The 24,136-nt window shown below is 46.7% G+C and overlaps 1 protein-coding gene across 3 annotated transcripts in view; it reads left to right on the top strand.

The window, feature by feature from the left end:
* Positions 1-24,136, top strand: part of LOC148524217 (uncharacterized) — a 158,965-nt gene that overhangs the window by 5,689 nt on the left and 129,140 nt on the right. The gene's annotated exons all lie outside the window — the stretch shown is intronic.

Here is a 24,136-nt window from a genome sequence, read left to right as displayed (position 1 = left end):
ATGTGAGTACAGTTGGCGATCCATAAAAACTGCAGTTATATTAAGGATTCTGTGTAACTCAATATGCATTGTAAGAAAGGCTGTTTGTGTGTATACTAACAAAACTGACAAAAAGTTACTTTCCTTTTGTTTGTTTTTTACTAGGGTACTTGAGACATATAAAATGCTGATTAGTGTTTACAACAGCTAGTGTTCATGCTGTGTAATTAACTTCACCTGTTGTTTAGCAAGGCTCACATACTGCAGTGTTGTTAAGGTACGGGTATTATCCTTTGAAGGTATAGTCCTGCAACAGCCTTGAGGGCTGGATCACTTGGCTAGCTGTGGCCGTGGAGCAGCCTTGAGGGCTGGTAAGTCTTTGACTAGTCGAGACCCGAGGGTAGTGACATAAGATGCGGCCTTTGAGCTGTGTAGCAGCCTTGGCAGGCTGTGGCCTGTGTGCCGTAGAACAATATGTGGCCTTTGGGCCATGTAACAGCCTTGGCAGACTGTGGTCTGTGGGCCATAGAACAATATGCAGGCTTTGGGCATTGATGCGGGCTTTGACACAACCGGTGGTACCCTGGATTTCGTACTTTGGATGCTGGGTTGCGGCCTGTGTCGCCGGGATGACACAAGCAGTGGTACACTGGATAGCGTACTTTGGACGCTGGATTGCAGCCTGTGCCGCCGTGTTGACACAAGCAATTGGACTCTGGAGTGCGGCCTGTGCCCCCGGGTTGACACAAGCAGCTGGACGCTGATGTGTGGCCTGTGTCGCTGGATTAACACAAACGGCAGAGCTTGGATATGCAGACCGTGCTGCCTAGATGACAATAACGGCAGGTAACAAAAGTAGACAGGACAACTGGGTACTCAACTGGATAACAGGAGACATCACCAAAACTGGAAACACTATCACCAGCATCAGAGCAGCGTTCGCACCAGAAGGAAATAGCCGCAGGAACCAATTCAGAACAGAGCCGGGATGATGGACAGTTGATGGGAGGAGTTTAGTGAATGGTCCCCCACATTCGCATAAGCATCTTGTGACAGTAACCCCCCTTGACGATGGGTTAAGGAACCACTTAACCATGGTTTCCCAGGAAAGTTCTCAAAAAACTTTTTCTTCAGGATAGGAGCATGTAAGGCTCTTTCGGGAATCCAGGAGCACTCCTCTGGTTCATAGCCCTTCCAGTGGACTAAGAATTGAAGGCTGCCCTGTAGGAGTCTGGAATCAAGGATCTTCTCCATCACAAACTCCTGGCAACCCTGGACGAGGACTGGGGGAGGTCTGACTGAACATCTATGGAGAAAACCTGTAGGAGAAGCACACAAGCTTAAGAAGTGTAGAGTGAAATGTATTATTAATCCTGAGTGTCCTGGGTAACTGTAATCGAAATGCAACTGGAGTGATTTGTGTGAAATGATCCTGAATGGGCCAATTAATTTGGGAACCAGTTTTTGTGATCTTTGATGAAGATTAATGTTCCTTGAGGACAGCCACACCAAGTCTCCCACTTTGAACTTACATGGTCTACGATGCTTGTCAGCCCAGTGCTTGGAACGACCAGTCGCTTGGAGAAAGGTGTGCTGTACATTCTTCCAGACTGATTGAAATCTTGAAACAGATGAAGATGGTGGAGCTCCAGTTGAAGTGATTTCAAAAGAGTTACTTCTAGGATGAGTCCCATGATTACAGAAAAACAGAGAAATAGAAGAAGCAGAATGCCAGGAATTGTTGAAGAAAAATTCGGTAAATGGCAACAGAGGAACTCAGTCATTTTGATATTTCGAGACGAAACAGTGGAGGTACTGTTTCAAGGACTGATTGGCCGCTCCATCTGTCTGTTGGATTGTGGATGATAACCCAAGGAAAGACTCACATTGATACCCAGGTCGGAACAAAAACATCTCCAAAAAATGGGCAACAAATTGAGATCCACGATCTTGGACAATGTCTGATGGAAGCCCATGAAGTCTGAAGACATGCTGTAGAAATAATACAGACAATTCCTTAGCTGATGGTAATTTGGTAAGAGGCACAAAATGAACCATTTTGGAGAATTGGTCAACAATCGTCCACATGACAGAACAGCGGGAAGGCAATGGCAGGTCAATGACAAAGTCCATAGCAATATGGGTCCAAGGCTTATAAGACACAGGTAAAGGACATAGCAGCCCTGAAGGAGTAGTCCAGAGAGTCTTATTCCTGGAACAGTAGGAGTGATGTTTTTTTCCAAAGTAATTGAAGGCTGGTTGAAGGATAAACTTTGGGAAAGGGCGTACACCTTTATATTCTTAGACCCGGGCAGGAAGGAGATAATATAATTAAACCAGGTGAAGAACAGAGCCCAACAAGCCTGCCTTGTGTTCAACCTCTTGGCCATTTCAATGTAGACCAGATTCTTATGGTCCATGAGAACCATCACCACATGATTAGCCCCCTCTAACCAGTGCCTCCAGACCTCAAATGCCCATTTAATGACTAGAAGCTCCCAGTTGCCAACATCATAGTTCCTCTCTGTGAAGTAAAATTTCCAGAATGCTCACGGATGAAACTTGCCATCTTTGAGATCCTTCTGAGAGAGGATAATACCCTCTCCAATCTCAGATGTGTCCACCTCAACGACAAATGGCAGTTCTATTTTGGGATGCCGAAGAACAGGAGCGGACACAAAAGTGCTTTGAAGGCTTGAATGTCAGTAGTTGACCAATTAGCAACCTCTGCTCCTTTTTAAGTTAATTCTACGATGGGCAAGACCATGGAGGAGAAGGCTTTAATGAATCTGCGATAGTAATTCGTGAAACCCAAAAAACGCTGGATGACCTTTAATGTAGTGGGTTTACCCCAATACAAGATGGCCTTCATTTTGCCAAGGTCCATGGAGAAACCTTACGACTAAATAATGTAGCCCAAGAATGAGACCTCCTCCACGGCATTTCTCCAGCTTGGCATACAAGTTGTCCAATAATCTTTGCAGGACCTGCCTCACATGCCTATGATGTTCTTTCAGGGACTTGGAATAGATGAGGATGTCATCTAAATAGACCACTGCAAAGACTCCCAGAAAATCCCTTAACACCTCATTGATAAAATCTTGAAAGATTGCTGGGGCGTTGGAGAGGTCAAACGGCATAACTAGATATTCAAAATGTCCAGAATGGGTATTAAATGCCGTCTTTAACTCATCTACTTCTCTGATATAAATGAGGTTATAGGCGCTTCTAAGATCAATCTTTAAAAAATGGAAGCCTCATGCAGTTGGTCAAAGAGAACTTAGATGAGCGGCAAGGGCTACGCTTTCTTGACTGTGATCTTATTCAGTCCATGGAAGTCAATGCAGGGTCGGAGTGATCCATCCTTCTTCTGGACAAAAAAAAAACCTGCTCCTACTGGGGATTTAGAAGGATGAATGAATCCCTTGTCCAGAGCCCCCTGAATATATTCCTGCATGGCTTTATCCTCCGGGATGGACAATGCATACAATCTACCCTTTTGAAGTCTGGTACCCAGTAACAGATCAATGGCGCAATCAAATGATCGGTGAGGTGGAAGGATGTCAGCTTTTTTTCTTTGAAAACACTTTGGCTAGGTCACGATAAGGAGCAGGAATGGATGACTGTTCTGACAAGATGGCAGCAGCAAGGCGAATGGGGTGAGAAAGGCACTGGGCGAAATAAGTCAATCCCCACTTGAGAATTTCTCTGGTTTGCCATTGGATGCTTTTTCAGCCAAGGTAATCCCAACACAACTGTACCCAGTGGACATTGGAGTAGGAGGAAAGGCAACTTTTCCAGATGCAGAGCCCCACTGGATAATTGTAATGGAGGAGTCCGAAAGGCAACTGAAACTTTAGAAAGACTTTCGCCATCCAGACCAATAACAGACACAGGACTGGATAAGGACTTGGCATTCAGTCACAATGTTCTGAAAAAAGAAAGGTCCATAAAATTATCCACAGCACCGCTATCCATGAAGGCAGGGATGGAAATTTGAGCATTGGGCAAATTGATCACTGTGGTGATAAGGACAGAATTTTCAGGGGAGATGGATACAAGGCCTAGATGTACCTCCCCTAGCTCATCTAGACCTTGCCTTTTCCTGACTTTACTGGGCAAAGTTGGGCTAAATGTCCTTTACCACCACAGTAGAGGCAAAGACCCAATGAACGTCTCCTACGTTTCTCTTCGGCCGGAAGACGAAAACGCTCCCAGTTGCATGGGTTCTTCAGGCTCAGATGAAACCATCCATACCGGAAATTGTGGAGCCAGAGAAGGCAAGTTCTGTTCTACTCTGCGCTCCCAGAGTCGCCGGTCAATACGAATGGCCAAACTCATGAGGGTCATCTAAGGAATCCGGAGAAGGATGTTGGACTAGGATATCCTTTGTTTGATCAGACAGACCAAAACAAAACTGTCTTTGAAAAGCTGGGTAATTCCAACCCACATCAACGGCCCATTTCCGGAATTCCATGCAATAGTTCTCGGCTGCTATTTTCCCCTGTTTCAAGGACCTGAGACTCGCCTACGCCATTGCCGCTTTATTGGGGTCATCATAAAGTAGACCCAATGCAACGAAAAAGGAGTCCACAGTCTGTAATGCCATACTAGTGGAGGGAAGACCAAAGGCCCAAGTCTGAGGGTCTCCCTGTAATAGGGAAATTATGATTCCAACTTTTTGGACCTGCAAGGCCGAGGATCTGGGCTGGAGCTTAAAATAGAGTTTGCAACTCTCCTTGAAATTTAAGAAATCCTTCAGATTCCCTGAAAACCGGTTAGACAGATTAAGCTTGGGTTCAATCACTGCTGGGGCTGGAGCACCTCGAGTCTCCTCAACACGAAGAGAAAGCTTCTGCACTTTCTGAGTTAGTGCCTGAATCTGTATGGCCAGAATTTGAGCAGGATTTTGTGAGGGATCCATGCTTGATGAACAAAAGAAGAATACCCTAATATGACAAAAAGTCTCTGTTTGGCCGGTGATAATGTTAGGGTATGGGTATTATATTTTGAAGGTATAGTTCTGCAACAGCCTTGAGGGCTGGATCACCTGGCTAGCTGTGGCCATGGAGCAGCCTTGAGGGCTGGTAAGTCTTTGACTAGTCGGGGCCTGAGGGTAGTGTGATATGATGCGGCCTTTGGGCTGTGTAGCAGCCTTGGCAGGCTGTAGCCTGTGGTCTGTAGAACAAGATGTGGCCTTTGGGCCATGTAGCAGCCTTGGCAGGCTGTGGCCTGTGGGCAGTAGACTGAGATGTGGCCTTTGGGCCATGTAGCAGCCTTGGCAGGCTGTGGCCTTTGGGCTGTAGAACGAGATGCTGTCTTTGGGCCGTGTAGCAGCTTTTGCAGGCTGTGGGTTGTAGAACCAGATGCTGCTTTTGGGCCATGTAGCAGGCTTGGCAGGCTGTGGCCTGTGGGCCATAGAACAAGAAGCGGCCTTTGGGCCGTGTATCAGCCTTGGCTGTGGTGGTCTGAAGAAGGAGCTGTGCCGTTGGGTTGACACAGGTGGTGGTACGCAGGATTGTAGCCTGTGCCGTCGGGATGACACAAGCGGTGGTACACTGGATTGCATACATTGGATGCTGGATTGCGGCCTGTGCCGCTGCGATGACACACCAGCGGTGGTACACTAGGTTGCATACTTTGGATGCTGGATTGTGACCTGTGCCGAAAGGTTGACACAAGCAGGTGGATGCTGTCATGTGGCTTGTGCTGCGGGGTTGACACAGCTGGATGCTGAACAGCGCACTCTGGACACTGAGCGCTGTCTGTGCCACCTAGATGATGCAAACAGCAGGTAACAAGTTGACAGGACAACTGGGTACACAACTGGATAACAGAAGACAACACCAAAACTGGAAACACGTGAAATGGTATCACTGGCATCAGAGCAGCACTTGCACCAGAAGGAAATAGCGCAGGAACCAAACCAGAACAGAGCAGGGATGATGGACAGTTGATGGGAGGAGTTCAGCAAATGGTTCCCCGGCGTTTGCATGAGCGGCTTGTGACAAGTGCTGAAAGAGAAAATTTTTTTTTTCCTTGTGTTCTGTTTAACCCCTGCATTGCTGAAGGCAAAAAAACCCAGTGTTTTCTTTTTCTGTGTTAAACTTGAATAACAGTTGCTTTGCTGAAAGAAATAGATATATTCATTTGTGTAACTGGCGTGTTCTCTAAAAGCTCCCAGACTTGTGTATACACCTTCTACTGTAAAAATTAAGGAAGTTTTCTGTACTATAGCAACTTTGTTGGCCTCTCATCAAAAGGCAGAGGAACAAATGTTGCAGCTGATGACCCAGTCAGTGGGCACGACAAGTGCAGGGCTTTTTAAGAAAATGTCTGCCTCAGATGACCCAGAGGCATATTTGCTGATATTTGAAAGGGTGAAACATCGCTTAATCTGGCCAGCAGACACGGCTGATATACCTGCCCCCTATCTCACTGGTGAGGCTCAGAAAGCCTATGCTGATTTGTCCTCTGCTGATACGGAGAAATATGACCTAGTCATAAGTGCCATTCTGGCCAGGTCAGGTCTCACTCCTTCTGGGAATTTACAGAGCTTCCACAAATGGGCCCTTCTACCAGGGGTACCTATTCGGAAGCAGGTTGCAGAACTCTCCAGACAGGGGCAAAGTTGGCTCCAGCCAGAAGGACACACTGCTGCTCAGATTGTAGAGATGGTGGTTGTTGACCAGTGTATAAGATTCCTAGGGCGGAATATGCAGCGCTGGGTCATACACGCAGATCCTCAGAATTAAGAGGAAGTAATTACAGTATTGGAGAGGTATGAGACCACTGTAGATATGACAAAAATGCCAAAAAAGAAGCCAGGGAATGGGAGAACCATTAATATGGCACCCCATTGGCCTGTGACCCGACTGTCACTCCCTCTCAAGGAAACACCGATGGAGATGCCAGGGTCATTTCCTATGAATGCCGAGAGCTAGGTCATGGACTGTCCCAAAAAAACAGTGCCTATTGAGTGTGGTGTCACTAGTAAGGGTGCTACATACCCGACTTTTTGCACGATGGTACCCCTGGATTGCAGACCCTCATTAATGTGGGAAACTGTGTTACTGAATGGCTGAAAACTCCCAGCTATTAAAGACTCAGGGAGTGAGCTAACCCTGATCTCAGAGGCTGTCCTGCCCAGGGCAGTAGAAAAGGTTCCAGGGTTAGTTGAAGTACACTGTGTTCATGGATCCACAGAAAACTTCTCCCAGGTGCAAGTGAGCCTTGCCATAAAGGGGTGCGCTTATGAGGTGGTTGCAGCGGTTGGTCCTAAGCTCCCCTTTCCTGTCATATTGAGATGCAATTTCCCAGGATTTGATGAGTTCGTAAGGGAAGCACAGAGACAAAGCCAATGGAGTCTCCAAGGCCCTACCTCGGAAAAGGGAGAAGAGTGCAAAAGCACAGTCAGTCCTCTTTGGAGAGGAAAACTCTGCAAAATTAATGTCTGAGGAAAGAGATCCGCAACACTTTGCCCGGTTACAGCCAGACAAAAATATTGTCAGAGATGTTCTTCCCAATACAGATGTTGTCATGGATGTGCTGGAAACTGTTCCTGGTGCCGCTGTAGTTTGTCTGGCCCTACAGAAGTTCAGCTGGTGGACGACTTAGCAAAACAGCGAAAAGAGCCGAAAGCCTTAATTTGCAATAATCTAGATGTGTTTTCCTCCCTGCCAGGGCGCACTGCCTTAATAGCGCACAAGATAAATACCCCTGCAGGAGTGGGTGTAAAGCCACGACCGTATCACATTCCAGAGGCACGGCAGCAAGCTATCCGGCAAGAAGAAAGTCCAGTTCCTGTACTTCTAGCTAGACCGCTCGGATGTCGCACTGATTCTTTGAGGGATACTTTGTCTGCGGGGCAGCAGAAAAGAGCAGAATCCGATGTCCGCAAGAAAAAAAGGATGGTTGCTCCTCTGCCAGAACACACCATGTTCAGGGGGTATGAAGAAGACACACCTGGAAAGGTGGTTTGGAAGGCTGAATGGGCTTGGCTGTCATGAAAGGGAAAGTGTGCTTCCCCAAGCTTGGAAAAGCAAAAGGTAGGGATATGTGGTGAGAGTGGTGGTCTCTCACCTGTATTGCCCACATCCTGGTGGGATCAGCTCCCTCCAAGGGAGAGGAAAACAAGACTGGCACATTCTGCACCTGCAATAGTAGTTTGGAACTCTGGATTTTCTGGGCTGCACAGCTTAAGCTGGAAATATAGAATTCTGGGTTTTCCAGGTCACCCAGTGCCAGCAGGAAATCAGCAGCACAGGAAGGGTTTAAAACTCTCACACACCTTTTGCTCTTTGCCCTGATGCTGTCTAGCAGCCAGGTAGTAGGATTATGTGTTTGTAGTGCCAGGGAAAGGGCTATGCTGGGAGAGCATGGCCGATTGTGGCTGCAAGCCACTGCTGACTACTAAGCATGAGGAGTGCAGCGAACTTTTGTGTTTATTTATTTATTTTCTGTTATGTGTCTGTGTGTGTCCAGCCCTATACTCATGTATGCTAAAGTGCAGTGTCTGCTGCCATTAAAAGACACTGCTTTACTGAATACCTGCATGTCTGAATCCTCATTTCTACACCACGTGTTACAATATATATTTATCTCATACTCTGAATTTATCACCTCTTCTTTCCACACATGTTGTTTGAGATGTACAGTCAGATATTGTTATTGATCCAATCTCCATTGACATATCCTTCTCTATGGTATCTACAGCACTTCTGATGTTGTGTTAAACTGTCTTATGGATGTATGATTCCTAGGGGTAAATTTACTAAAGTGAGAGTTTTTAGAAGTGAAGATATTGCCCCTAGCAACCAATTAGATCCTAGCTATTATCTAGAATGTGCTAGTTAAATGTTAAGTAAAATCTGATTGGTTGCTATGGGCAACATCTCCACTTTTAAAAACTCTCACTTACCCCCTAGTGTTTTCTGTAGTCTGCTAAGTACATATATCCTCACATAGATGTGTCCTCAGACATCTTTGCTGCAGTCGAAACACTACCCCTCTTGGTGCGCCAGGTCCTGTGAGACTCTGTTAGAACCGGGCGTGTTTTTACATCTTTTTTTGTCGAAAATGACCCAGCACAGAGATTCATCTTAGCCTGTTTGTGAAGCCTGTCAGCAGAGAGCCAGACGGGCATTTGCTTCACACTCCGGCCAGGTGCTTGCAGATCCCGACTACACGAACCTTATATACTGTACTACATCAGCAAACAGAAAAAGCCCAGCATATCAGCGCTACTCCGCTTCCCTGGGATATACCGATTTAGCGCCAAGAGCATTCAACCCTGCCAGAGAAGACTGTTAGCAGAGGATCACATTGACATCTGTTCCAGCACTCCGGCCAAGTGCTCACAGCTCTCCTCTACTTGCACTTTGCATATCGTATTAGTGATCAGGTCAGTGATTTTTATGCCACCACACCATTGCCTGCATCACTAATTATAGAGACTTGTTGAGTCCGTATTATACTAATAGACAATGGCTGTGGGCAGCGCAGTTATAAACTGACTGTTATACGGAGAGCGGTATACACTGAGATACTGTTGCCAACTAGGCTATTACATTGTTTCAAAGGAGCATAGCGCCTGATTCAGCAAGCAACACAAAGGAGAGAACGCACGCACTTGGCCGATGGTTTTGTACTGCACATGCGTGTGCATCGCACTGCGTGTACGCAAACTGGTCAGTGCGAATGGGTAAGTGTATGCAGACTACATGCAGTGTGCACTCAGACCCCTTCCAATATTGATTGACAGGAAGTTCCGTTTGTGGGTGGCGACAGGGGGTGGTCGGGCGAACGCAAGCTTCCCTGTGCATTGGGAAGCATTTTAGGGTCGTCCATAATTAAGCCAGTGCGGCAAAGGACGCAGTGATGAGACTTCGTGCACACAGGAAGTTGCCAAGATCCTGTGCAAGGTCTGGTCAACCACTATTATGCAATGTGGTCGATGGTTCTCGATGTTACCGATGCATACGCTATCTTGCGTACTGATCAGGCTTTGCGTAAAGGGAGATGGGCGGGTTAATATAAGTCTGGGCGTCCGCATCTTGTGCTGCTGTCTCCGTGCATATGCATTGATTAGCATATCTTCACAGCGGATGGGTGCGTGCGTTCTCTCCTTTGTGTTCCTTGCTGATCAGGCCCATAGTCTCATAACTTCTGCAGTCATTTAGCACTACAATAAAAGTATCTGGTGATTGGGACTAGAGACTTGCTCCTCACCAGTGGAGTAACTAGGGTGAGTTGAGCAGGGTGCCGTCGGCCTGGGTCCAGGACACTGTTGTCAGTGTAGTGCTGACCGGACAGATTTCGGTCAGCACTACACAGTAACAAATACACAGCCGCCGGTGCTAGAGGCTGTGTGTTTGTTTAAATAAGCAGCAAATGAGAGTCAGACAGACTCTCATTGACTGCTGCGCCCACTGCCAGAGCGGGGCTGTAACTCACTCATGAGCTCTACCTCCTGCAGTGGGTGATGGGAGAGACGTCATGACATCTCTCCCATAATGCAGAGCGGGCCGGCCTGGCAGGACGAAGGAGCGGATGGTCGCAGGAGCCGGAATTCAGGTAAGTGTTTTTTCCCTTTTTTTACACGTGTCTTTTTCTGCACTGCTGGGGGAACTACCACTGGGGGCACTACATCGGGGAACCAATACCAGGGGGACTGCATAGAGGGGGACTACTACTGGGGGCACTACATAGGGGAGGACTACTACTGGGGGTACTGCATTGGTGGGGACTACTACTGGGGGGGCTACTACTGGGTGCACTGAATGGGGGGACTACTACTGGGGGACTACTACTGGGGGGCACTGCATCAGGGGACCACTATTGGGGAGACTACTGCTGGGGGGACTATAAAAGGGGCACTGCATAGGGGGGACCACTACTGGGGGCACTATATAAGGGGCTTACTACTGGGGGCACAATGGGCACTGCACAGGGGGGACCACTACTGGGTGCACTGTTTAAGGGGCACTGCATAGGGGGGTATCCCTACTGGGGGCCTGAATAAGGGGGACCACTACTGGGGGCACTGCATAGGGGGATCACTACTGGGGACCTGCATAAGGGGGACCACTACTGGGGGCCTGCATAAGGGGGACCATTACTGGGGGCACTGTATAAGGGGCATTGTATAGGGGGGATCACTACTGGGGTCCTATCTAAGGAGGACCACTACTTGGACCCTTGTGACCACGCACATAGGGGGAGCTCCATTTTTCAATTTGCCATCGGCTCCAAATACCTTTCTTACGCCACTGCTCCTCATTGAGAACTTTTAAACAGACTTTTTTTTCTCAACTAGTAGAGTATAACACTTAAAGAAATATTCCATCTTGCCACTGTTTCCTTATTTTTATCATTGCAACTATATTTTTTGTCTAGGTACCTAGCATGTGAGCAGTACTATATTACTCTACATCCACAAGATATGTCATTTTCTGATACTAAATTATTGCCCTGTGAAAGGTTTTTTACTATTGTGTGTGTGTGTATATGTATGTGTGTGTGTGTGTGTGTGTGTGTGTGTGTGTGTGTGTGTGTGTGTGTGTATTTTACTAATGTTGTCATTAAATAGTATGTTTTTTAACATCAGAGAGTCTGGGTAATTACCCTGAATTTAGTTGATGAATCAATTAAAACATTTAAGGTCTCAATAATGTTAGTACAATTATATGTCAATTACATAAAAACACAAATATAAAAAGCATCCGTAAAGAACACTCTGTATGATGCAGCAGAAAAAACCTGTATATAGAAGGTCTCTGAATATTGAAAAGGGTGTAAATAAGTATTGCACTGAGGGCCTGATTCAGAGCCGGACGCAAGTGGCTGCTCGAGCGATGTTTGCCCAACTGCGCATGAGTACGGATCATAATACGCATGCGCGAACCAGTCATTGCGGCCGAAAATCGTTTGTTCGCTATATTGCGAATGCCTGCTATTTTGAGTGACAGAATGAGGCGTTTGTGGGTGGTAACAGGGGAAGGTGCTTGAAAACGGGGAGTGGAGATCCGAACGCAGGCGTGCTTAAAGGTCAAAATGGGCGTTTTATGGGTGTGCATAATTAATACAGCAGCGTCATTGACCACGTCACTGGGTTGTTTTATAGTCAGAACGGCTCGCAAAATTGTGGTAGGAAACAACAACCACAAGAATAGCGAGCAGTTCATACCCTGGTCGATGTACTCGATTAATCTAATAAATAGCGGACATGACGTATGATGCGAGTGGCCAGGGGGCGTAGTTATCCAAAAAACGACCGCAAGTTTTGTTCGCTCGTTCAGACATAGAGGCGTGAACAGACCGCAAAGAACGAACGGTTCATTTGAATAGCCACCCCCTTTTCCTGAACGACCTTCAGCAAATTGCGTCCGGCTCTGAATCAGGCCCTAAATCAGGTATATTGCAACAATATATTCTCTCACTTGTAACATACCGTATATTCATTTCTGCAGTAACACTGATACGATGTATAGCTTATATGATATTATGAGCAGAAACCCTTCAAACAGGGAGTAAGCTGATTATCCTTTAAGCTTTGGTAACAGTGGACCTGATTCAGACCCACTCGCAAGCGGGTCGATGGCCGGGCAGTGCACACGCGCGAGCGAGAAATCACTTGCTCCGGCACTCGCATCCAAAAGGGGCAGCTGACGATGTTGATCGACAGCTCGCCCCATTTGCCAGGTGGGTCAGGGGGGTGGCCTGCCGTTTGGGGGTGGCCCCATTAACATCACGAGTGATGTCAGTGGTGAGCTTCCGGCTCTATTAGAGCCGGAAGCTCACTGGGGCTTGCGGCAGACGAGACCCTACCACAAGGGTCTCGTCACAAACCCTGATGGTCGCGACCATCACCTGGCCGCTCACTAAAGCTGTGGGTGGTCACCCACAGCTTAGCGAGCGTCCAGGGGGCCGAACTGAAAAAAAAAAAACGCCCTTGAGACCTGCAAGCTCTGAATCAGGGCCAGGGTTCCTATACAGGAAAATAAAAAGCAGCCAGAGAAAGTTCCACTGTTGGTGTAATAGTAGTGAACACTCCCTATTAGCGCAGTCACTTTAAGGTATAGAGTCTAAGGGGCATATTCAATTTGAGGCGAAAAGTCCGTTGCCGGACTTTTCGCCGTCATCGGAGGTTTTGGAAGTGAAAATTTATCGTGCTCATCCCCGCGATTCCACATGTTCAATTTAATTTCTGCGAACACGGGACCCAGCAAAAAGAAAATCGTCAAAGTCCTGTAATTTTAGGGGAAAGCAGCATGACACCCCCCAAAAGATTCTCTGACAAGGGGTATCACTATGGGTACCCCCGAATAGCCCTGCTAAAGGTATGTGGGGTCTTTAAAAGGTCTAAATAGGTGCTGTATAGCGTCTTTGGGAAAGTGGTGAAGAATAGCATTTAGCAACTTTTTTGGGGAAAAATAAGGTGTCTCATCAAATTTTGGGTACATGAAAATGGGTACTAGCATATTTTAAAGTGGCTAATGTGAAGTTTTAAAAATCATGAAAAATCCACCAGCCGCAACCACCTGCAATAAAAAAAACACCAGCAGCATACTTGGGGAACCCCCACCCCCCTGAGTCTATTTAGCTAGTGTAGAAGTTTGTCCCCCAATTTTTTTTCACTCCCAAAATGAAATTTACCTTTTTTGGGGTGTCCTGTTGTCCTTTTTAAAAATATTTTGACACAAAATAACTTTGGAGGACTGTCCAAGGGGTGCAGGGTGGTTTTTGGAAGTCTACACCCCAAAACCCCAATTCTGCACTTGTTCTCGCCACCTATTCAGTAGTGATACTTTATCGCAGGTCCCAAAGCATAGACTTTTTGCTCCGGCGAAAAGTCGGGAACATTGAATAAGGGGATAACTCAAACCTGCGAAAGTGATGTCACCGGCGATAAAGGATCACCAATAACGGGTTTTCGCAGTCTAACTGAATATGGCCCATAGTCCAAATGTTCTCTGGTACATAGAAAATATTTCTGTCCTGTGAGCAGTCACTTACGTAGCCACTTGGCACTCCTGTTTAAATACGTTGGCTCAATTCTTTGCAGTTCACCGTGATGCTATTAGCAATCAGGTAATTCCATGGAGGGTTCCGCCGATAACAGCTGTCCTGGGGTGAACGGCTGAGCGGACAGACAGACAGGATCCCGGTAAAGTGCAAAGCAAAATCCTAGATGTTCCTGTAATCTTAACGTGTTTCTTGGGGTATTATGACCCCCGGTTTCATCAGAAGGCAAGATACTGTGTATTAGCCAGAAAGAGATATTTATAGCAAAGACCTCCTCCCTCATTTAAATAAGGAACAAGTAGTACCTGTGTTTAAAGGACGTGTGCTTGGATATCAGAGTTATAAGGGTATTTTCTCACATTATTAGACATTTTATACACCATGCAATAAAACATTAAAACATTCTTATGCATGTAAACAGATGTAAATATAAATAAAAATATAAATTAATTTTTTGTGCTTTTTGTGGGGAGCAGATCTGATTAGTGGTCTGTGAAGTTGATACAGAGCGCACCATTACTCCTTGTGTCTGGTTAATTGTTCATATAGAAGCAAGTATGCACTAGTGCAGTTAATACTTTTCTAGAATTACTTATGCCGAAAATGAGTCTACGTCGCGATGCGACTAGGTCGTACCAGGAGACTGTGCTGATTAATTTGATATATGACACTTTCTGCACATAAATGATCCTTGGCTAAAATGTAGTTGGGGGAGACTCTCAAATTATATGAGACAAATGATAGACCGTTACGAGAACATTTCTTGTGTGCAATTGTCAATTCTATGAGAATGGAGTGTGTGAGAGGCTCTATACAGAGGGCCTGATTCAGCAAGGATCGCAGATGCTTTTACGTACGCAGATGGCCGATGTTTGCTTTCTGGGCATGCATCAGAGTGTAAGTGCGCAAGCGGCTCACTGCGAACGGGAAAGCGATTGCAGAGATCATGCAGATTCATTGTAAAGTGATTGACAGGAAGTGGCGTTTGTGGGTTGTTACGGGGCGTGGTCGGCCGAACGTAGGTGTCAGTGTGTTTGAACGCCGTTACAGGGAGTACATAAATTAGCCACTGCGATGCCATACATAGCTTGAGTGTTCACTGCGTACATGAATGCTACCAATTTATAAGTGAGGTCTGATCTGCATTAATTGTGCGAGTGGCTCCAATGGTACTCGATGGTACTGATGTTTTGGCTGGATTGCAAGGTATTACGGATGTGCGAGAGGGGAAGTGGGTGTCTGCATGTTGTCCATGTGAGTGCTTTGCAATTGCAAACATTAGCATACTCTCACAGCAGATTTGCATACGTGCTTGATGCCGCGATCGCATAAGCAATCCTTGCTGAATCAGTCCCCAGATATTTTAAGAGAGGAAGATTTCCAAACTATCAAAGGTACTATCTGAGATGCCAAAGGTACAATGCAGAATTCATTGACTAACACACATTGCCAAAGCCTTCCACACTTGTTATCTATCACCGTGCAATCTCTTGCCAATTCAATCTGGCCAATATATCACAGCAGATAATTGTCAATCTGTCAAGGATTTCCTCAGCACCTATAACACCCTGAGTTTAGTTCAGGCAGACTTGAGTTCCTCTCTGCTTGACATCTGTTCTTCAAGTTCAATTTGTTTTGCCAAAGGAGGACAAGGGTTGAACATAGCGCTTCAGTTATCTCCCCTTCCTACTATTAAATGTAGACTTTTTTTAGATTGCTAGCCAATACAATGAAGCCGATTTTGCTGTCATTGTTACACCTGGATCAGGCATGCATTGTGCTTAGCCTTAAGTAGGAAAGACAGGGATAAAACCATAAGGACATTGAACCTGTAACACTATGAGCTTAACCAAGGACTTGAGGTCAGCCTCTTGTCAACATCTGCTGAAATGGTAGTCTTAGACGTTATGTCACTTCAGAGATTTATGTTGTGGAATCCTACGTTGGAATGGATCATTGCGTTCTTCTCATGTCCGTATGCCAGAGTCTGTATGAATGGGCTGTATGAATAGGAGTCCATAAAATCTCTCTAGATTTCTTTGACATGGTCTCCAAGCAGCAAATCCATGTACACAGGGTACAAGCAGGAATAATTATGTCACAATCATTGTTTTATTCTAACACTATCGTGTGGATGTCAGAACTAATTTTATGAAGACTGTAGTAGCATCTAATATTGTGATGTATATATTTATTTATGGTTTACAAAGCTGTAAATGTAATATACAAAACAGAAACGTAGTGATTAATGTTGTCATTAGAACAAAACAGAAACATAGTAATAACAAGTAATAAAACTGGTGACCGCAAAATACAGTAATTGAGCTTGTAACATTTTAGCTGTGAGAAATAGAAAAGTAAAGAAAAGGAAAGAAAAAGAAAGTGTATGTATGAGGGGGCTCTATTAATAATTAAGCCCAAATCCGAAAATTAGCATTACTTTTGATTGAAATACCGGCAGCTGTTTACTCCCGACAGCGGATGCCCGACTAGGGGCAGGTCAGTACTCTAACCCTCCCCTGTCCCCGCCCCTAACCCTCCATTAGTGGTGCCTAACCCTAACCTCCCCCCGGGGGTGCCTAACCCTAAACCCTTCTTACCACTCCCTAAACCTAACCCTTCTGGGGGGGGGGGGGTTGCCTAACCCTAATCTTTCCATGGGGGTGCCTAACCCTAACTCTCCCCCCTAGGGGTTCCTAACCCTAATCTCACTCCCCAAACCTAACCCCGCCAGACTCCCTTATCCTAAGACCCACAGATAACGCTAAGGGCACCCCATATTTACTATTGTTCTGGCTGGCATCATCGGCGTTCTGGCGTTGGGATTAACATATGTATCGGTATTTCGACGCCTATGTTATATCCCTTGCCGGGATTCCACTGTCATAACTACATCCCATAGGGGGAGATGTAATAAGCTCTAGAGAGAGATAAAGTGGAGAGAGTTATAAAGTACCAACCAATCAACTTCTGTCATTTTTCAAACAGCCTATAAAATTACAGTTAGGAACTGAATAGCTGGTACTGTGGGACTCATTCAGCTTGGACCGCAACTGCTAAAGCGCACGCAGATGGGCGATTGTTTTGCACTGCGCATGCGTATGCATCGCAGTGTGCGAATGCCTCACTGTGTTTGGGACTGTGATGTGTGTACACAAACTCATAGAATGATTGACAGGAAGTGCCATTTGGGGGTGGTCACAGGGGGTGGTCGGGTGAATGTAGGCGTGCCAGTGCGTTTCATCGCCGTTGCAGGGGGGGTGGTCGGGTGAACGCAGGCGTGCCAGTACATTTCATCACCGTTGCAGGGGGGGTGCTCGGGTGAACGCAGGCGTGCCAGTGCATTTCATTGCCGTTGCAGGGGCGTGCATAAGTTTGCTACTGCGATGGTCTCCGCAGTCTGAGTTCTCATAGCGTGCCTGGTTGTTAGCTATTTAGTGGTATGGTCAGACCTGCCTTAAATGCGTGAGTGGCTCCGATGTACTTCGATGTTACTGATGTTTTGGCTGGATTGCAAGGTATTACGGATGTGCGAGAGGAGAAGTGAGTTTATGCATGTTCTGTGTGCGAGTGCTTTGCGATTGAACATACAGTATTAGCATACTTTCGCAGCAGACCTGCATGCGCGATTGCAGCCACAATCGCATCAGCGATCCATGCTGAATCAGGCCCTATATCTCTCACCAATTTATCTCTGTACAAGGTTTGATACATCTCGCCCTTAGCAGTGATTTTGAATGTTTTTCATAGTTGTTTAATAAGGGGCTCATGTCAGAGGCCCAGATGAGAGCATCTCCCTGCAAAGAGAAAATAGTCAAGTGATATTAATTTTACTGCTGGGTTGAGACCTGGCTTGTCTAATGGAAATAAGCAGCCATTAGGTTGTGTATGTGAAAGTAAAAAAATGCCTTTAAAAAGTAGCCGTACCTGTGGCCTGATTCAGAGTTGGATGGAATTGCAGAGATGCACACAAGCGGCTGTGCAAATCCGCCCATCTCGGATGCAAATAGAGATGGAGGTGTCAGACACCTCCTTGCTGCATGTGCGATCCCAGCACTGTGACCAACGTCGCAGGCTGGGATCACAATTGCAACCATTGTGACTGATGGTAGCAATGACTTTTGGTTAGGCTGCAGGAGCTGAAGCTTCCCACAACCTGACCGGGTATTGGTCATGTAAGAGGCCAGGAATCTGTTTCCGCCGACGCACACCCTGATCTCGTCCTTCCCAGAAAATGGGGCCGACACACCACCATTTCCAGTTATTGTGACATCCTGCGCACACCCGGAAACATTAGAGATGTACGAACATCATTGGATGAAAGTATTGTACATCTCTGAATCAGGCTCACTATATATAGATGGCATTAGCCATCAGGGGGGTCAAGCTCCAAAAAGCTTGGAGAAGCACATATTTGAAGCTGCACTGGAGACGACCGCAGTTCCCGTAGTAAAAAATGGGGACTGCAATAACCGGCAATACTTAAGTGAATATAGGAGGAGATCTCTGAGATATCCTGTGAACAGTTCTTGGCAAATAGAAGTGATACAAAAATCATGTGGAAACTACAGTAGGGGAAAGTTTAATAAATATGACCCTATGGGCTTGATTCTGAGTCTCATACAAAAGTGAACAAGAGACTTTATGCTAATGCTAGTATCAGCTCTTCCCCTGGTGCACAAGCGTGCAAGGACTGGGACGCCTACTTTCTGCATTTAGATGCTTTAGTATAGCTTACTGTGTCTTTAGACACCATCATAAGTCGCACCATTGAAACTTGCACCAGTCCTATGGCAGGTGCAGACTGTCCATGAAAGTATGGCCTCCAATGTGAGCAATTAAGCTTCTGTGTACACAGCCACTTCGGTGACACGCCTGCGACACTCCCGTAACCCGCCCATAAGACGGACCATTTACGTGCATCAGAATAGCCACTGCCTGGAAACACCTAGCGCATTTCCAGTGCATTTCTGATACTGTGCATCTCAATTGCAACTGCGTCTCTGAGCACACACACAGTGTAACGCATGCACCGTACCAGTTTACGTGATTTTCATGCACACTCAGAAGCAAAATAATTGCTCATCTGTGTGAACATCGGCATTGTGTGCATCTCAGAATCAAGCCCTACAGTACGTGTTCTCAGGAGTACCCCACCCACCACACCCTGCAGAATGAGTTCACCACTGTCATCCCAGCTGTTTTTCATAGGGCCTGATTCAGAGATGCATGGAATGCAGATATTTACACAGATTGAGGGATTGTTTGCCAATGTGCATGCGAGTAAGGCGCACTACGCCCGCGCAGTGATTGCTTTGTGATTACGCTCGCACAGAGGAGTCAATCGCAAAGTGAGTGACAGTCAGCATTTGGGGTCAGTAACGGGTGGTGGCTAGGCAAAGGCTGGCGTGTCTGACCATTAAATGCCAATCCGGGGGTATGCATAAATCTGCCAATCTGCCATTGCAATCTCCTACGCTGCATGAGAGCTCTCTGCATGTTAGGATAGATCAGGGGCGTTTCTAGAGAGGAGGGGCCCATGTGCAGTCTCCGACACTGGCCCCCTCCTTTCTGCCTGGTGGCCGGCAGCTCGGCCAGCGCCGGAGTTATAGACTCTGGGCACTAGAGTGTGCCCAGAGTCTATAGTGTATGCACAGATCACCGGGAAAATGGCCGTGATGGCCATTTTCCCTGTAGTGCACATGCGCAAACGACGGGAAAACAACCAGCGCCGACTTGGGACACCGGACAGGTAAGTAATATTATGGGTGTGCAGTGCGGGGCCCCCTGGACCCAGGGGCCCGTGTTCCCCGCACATCCTGCACCCATTGTAGATACGCCCCTGGGATAGATACAGTGTATGAGACAAGTCAGACTTGCCGCATATGCTGCATGGCTGCCCGATCTGCGTCGATGTTACGGCTTGCGTGCGATGTTGGACGGATATGAGAAGGCAGCAGTGGGAGTCCTTATGCTCGGGCAAGCTTTGGTAATATTAGCATATTTTAATTGTGGGCAGCTGCGATTACATTACCGTACATCTCTGAATCAGGTCCATAGACAGTATATTACACAAAATGTGAAATTACAAATACAGGTATTAGGGTTAGGCTAGGGAAAGGGGGGTTAGAGTTAGGTGCCACTGGGGAGAGGTTAGGGTTAGGCACCCCCCTCCCCGGAGGGTTAGGTTTAGGGTACGGGAATGGGCGGTTAGGTTTATGCACCCCCGTGGGGACTTAGGGTTAGGCACTACCCCGGGAGTTTTAGGGTTAGGCACCCCCAAGGGAGGGTTAGGGTTGGGTGGGGGGAGGCGAGGGTGATGATACTTACCAGCCAGCGTCGGGATCTCCTCCTGTCGGGCTTCCACAGTCAGCATTTTCAATCCCATTCCATCAGGAACATTGAGTAACATTGGCCCCTCACGCACGATTACAACAGGTCTGACCTTACTCAGAAATTGCTAACTTCATCGCACGCAGTGAGTATTCAAGCCGCGTATGCCGTTCAAATGGACAGACACGCCTACGTTTCTCCGACCACTCCCCTGTCAGCACCCCCAAACGCTGACCTGACGTCACTCACTCTGCGATGGCTTTGTATCTGCGTGAGTGATAGCAGATAGGGGTGTGCACCGGCCACTTTTCGTGTTTTGGTTTTGGATCTGGATCTTTCTTCGTGTTTTGGATCTGGATTGGTTTTGCCAAAACCACCCTTCCGTGTTTTGGGTTCTGGGTTTTGTGTTTTGGATCTGTATTTTTTTTTAAAAAAAGCATAAAAACAGCTTAAATCACAGAATTTGTGGGTTTTTCTGCTCCTATGATATTATTAACCTCAATAACCTTAATTTCCACTCATTTCCAGTCTATTCTGAACACCTCACACCTCACAATAGTGTTTTTATGTCCAAAAGGTTGCACCAAGGTAGCTGGATGACTATGCTAAGAGATACGAGTGGGCGGCAAAAACACGTGGCCCATCTAGGAGTGGCACTGCAGTGGCAGACAGGATGGCAGTTTGAAAAACTAGGCCCCAAACAGAAAATAATGCAAAGAAAAAAAAGAGGTGCAAGATGGAATTGTCCTTGGGCCCTCCCACCCACCCTTAAGATAACCGAGGTTCGGATAGATCAGAGGGCACATAAAACCCCTAGGCAGGGATGCGTGGGGTTAATAAAGTTAGGTAGGGGAGTGTTAGTTTTTTATGGTCAGATTGTCATTAGGTTAGGATTGGTGGAGTGTTGTGTAAGGAGTGTGGTTAATAGGAGTGTAGGTAGGTCAGAAATGTTACACTGCCTCTTTGGAAACTGATCTCCCACCCTCCCTCCCCCTTTTTTCCTCTTGTGTCTTGTGTCGGCTTTATTTCAAGAGCGGGAAAGAACGGCAGTATCTATAAAGCGTCCACCTTGCTGCAGTATGAGCGGCGCGCCCCCTTCTATGCATTGGTTAGGCTGATTTTACCCTACGGGGGTCAGCGGCACCTCTCGTCGGAGAGGGATAAAATAGTGCATTGGGATGGGGCTGGATACCGTCTCACTTGCCAGAGAGGGATATCGGCCCTTGCAAGTTTTATATCACTATTACACTTGAATTGGGATAGTGGCCCGTTCAGTGAGTGTTTTACATCTTTGCCTAAGTCAAGTGTGGGCGTCAGATTTCTGGCCGTTCTTTCTTATGCCACCATACTCTGATTGTAAAATAAATAAAGCTGACCATATATTTTTGATCGCATATATACTTGGTCTGTCTCTTTATTTTATTTAAGTTGGTTAAATAACTTTAAGATTGCACGCATTATCTGCCGATGGGGATTTTATGTTGTATAAACAGGACATTCACACTTTAACAAACCAATCATTTCAGTGCCAGGGTCTGCCACACGACTGTGGCTGAAATCATTGGTTCGTTTGGGCCCCCACAAAACAAGCTGGCAATTAATCTGTCCCTGCATAAACTGGCTCTACGGAGGCAAGATGTCGTCCTCATCCTCCTCATCCACCGGTTCCTCACCCTCTTCAGTGTTGTGTACATCCTCATCCTCACAGAGTATTAACTCGTCTCCGCTGGAATCCACCACTACAGGTCCCTCTGTATGTTCTGGAGGCTGGTCTCCCTGGAAGAGTTGATAATTCATTTTTATGAACATCATCTTCTCCACATTTTGTGGAAGCAACCTCCTACGCCTTTTGCTGACAAGGTTCCCGGCTGCACTAAACACTCTTTCGGAGTGCACACTGGAGGGGGGGCATCTCAGGTAAAATAGAGCCAGTTTGTACAGGGGCCTCCAAATTGCCTCTTTTTCCTGCCAGTACATGTACGGACTGTCTGACATGCCTACTTGGATGCTGTCACCGATGTAATCCTTTAACAGACAGACGCACGCTTGTTGCTGCTGCTTTGAGGATGCAGGTGCGGCTACAGCCCACACAATTCACAAAGACAGAAAAAAAAAGAAGAATTTTTTTATTGTTTGTGGAGTGCACTTTGAGGGTTACACCACCCTTTAACAGAGAGACGCACGCTTGTCGCTGCTGCTTTAAGGATGCAGGTGCGGCTACAGCCCACATATTTCACAAAGACAGAAAAAAAAAGAAGAATTTTTTTATTGTTTGTGGAGCGCACTTTGAGGGTTACACCACCCTTTAACAGACAGACGCACGTTTGTCGCTGCTGCTTTGAAGATGCAGGTGGAATCTAGCCGGGATTTGGAACCGGGGACACACTACCTCCATCAATTGTCTAAATCCCACTGCACTAATAGCGGATACCGGACGCACGTCTATCACCAACATAGCAGTCAAGGCCTCAGTTATACGTTTTGCTTCAGGATGACTGCTGTCGTACTTCATCCTCCTCGCTAGGGACTGTTGGAGGGTCAATTGTTTAGTAAAAGTAGTGGTGTTCCTACTTCCTCTATGGGATGATGAACAACTCCCAGCAGCAGCAACAGCACTAGGAGGAAGTGGTTCTTGATCTTTCCCTATTTTATTTTTATCGGAGAAAGTTTGGTGCTCCATTTATGTTATATTGATATATACGTGCGGCTAAGGCGCACACAAACACAGAAATATTTTTTTATTTTTGCTGGAGAGTAGTGCACTTTGTGGGTTACACCACCCTTTAAGAAATGAGCCAGCCGGCCCTTTACTTATGGGACACAGGCGCATGCATGGCGCTGCTCCTTTGTTGATGCACTTGCAACCACAGTGCACACAATTCACAAACACAGAAAATATTATTTTATTTTGTTTGGAGTGCCCTTTGGGGGTTACAGCACCCTTTAACGGACAAGCCAGCCGGCCTTTTACTTATGGGACACAGGCGCACGCTTGGCGCTGCTCCTTTGTTGATGCACGTGCAGCCACAGTGCACACAATTCACAAACACAGAAAAATATATTTATTTTTAGCACTTGGGGGGAGCACCCCTGATGGACAGAGCACCCCCTGGACAACACTACAGCACCCCTTTAGGACTGGGACACTGCACAGGACTTTGGAGTGGACACAGCCCCTATGGACAACTGACTGCACAACACAGTCCAGCCAGCCCCTATGGACTTTGAAGTAGTGGACACAGCCCCTATGGACAACAGCAGCACAGCGCAGCACAGCACAACACTGCACTGCACTACACTACACTACAACACTACACTACACTACACTACACAGCCCAGCCAGCCCTAACTCCCACCCTCCCTCTTCACTGTCCACAGCCGAGTGAGAAATTGGTGCCGACGCGGGTACCTTATATAGGATCCAAAACCCGCGAGACCCGGAAGGCGGGATGATGACGTTTTGCCTCGATTTCAGATCCGAGTCAGGCGGGAAAAGTCGAGCCTGACTCGGATCGGCCGCGGATCGGGGGGGCCCGGGGGGGTTCGGATTTCAGAAATCCGAACCCGCTCACCCCTAATAGCAGAGCAATCGCAATGATAACTCAGGCATGCGCAGTACGCAACAATCGGCCGTCTATAATTCACTATAGCAATAGCGACCAATGCTGTATCAGGCCCACAGTGCAGAATGGTATTCTGTAAAGGAAAAAGTCATCTGATTTTCTACCATTGCCCTAATAATCCTGCAAAGATTAGTGACACAGTGCAAGTAGAGATGTGTATAAAAGCATTTTAGTAA

The sequence above is a fragment of the Taudactylus pleione genome, unplaced genomic scaffold (genome assembly GCF_031769625.1).
Source record: "Taudactylus pleione unplaced genomic scaffold, aTauple2 ptg000120l, whole genome shotgun sequence".
In the NCBI taxonomy this organism is placed as follows: domain Eukaryota; kingdom Metazoa; phylum Chordata; class Amphibia; order Anura; family Myobatrachidae; genus Taudactylus; species Taudactylus pleione.
Note: the sequence above shows the minus strand (reverse complement) of the source record. Positions and strands in the feature narration are given on the sequence as shown.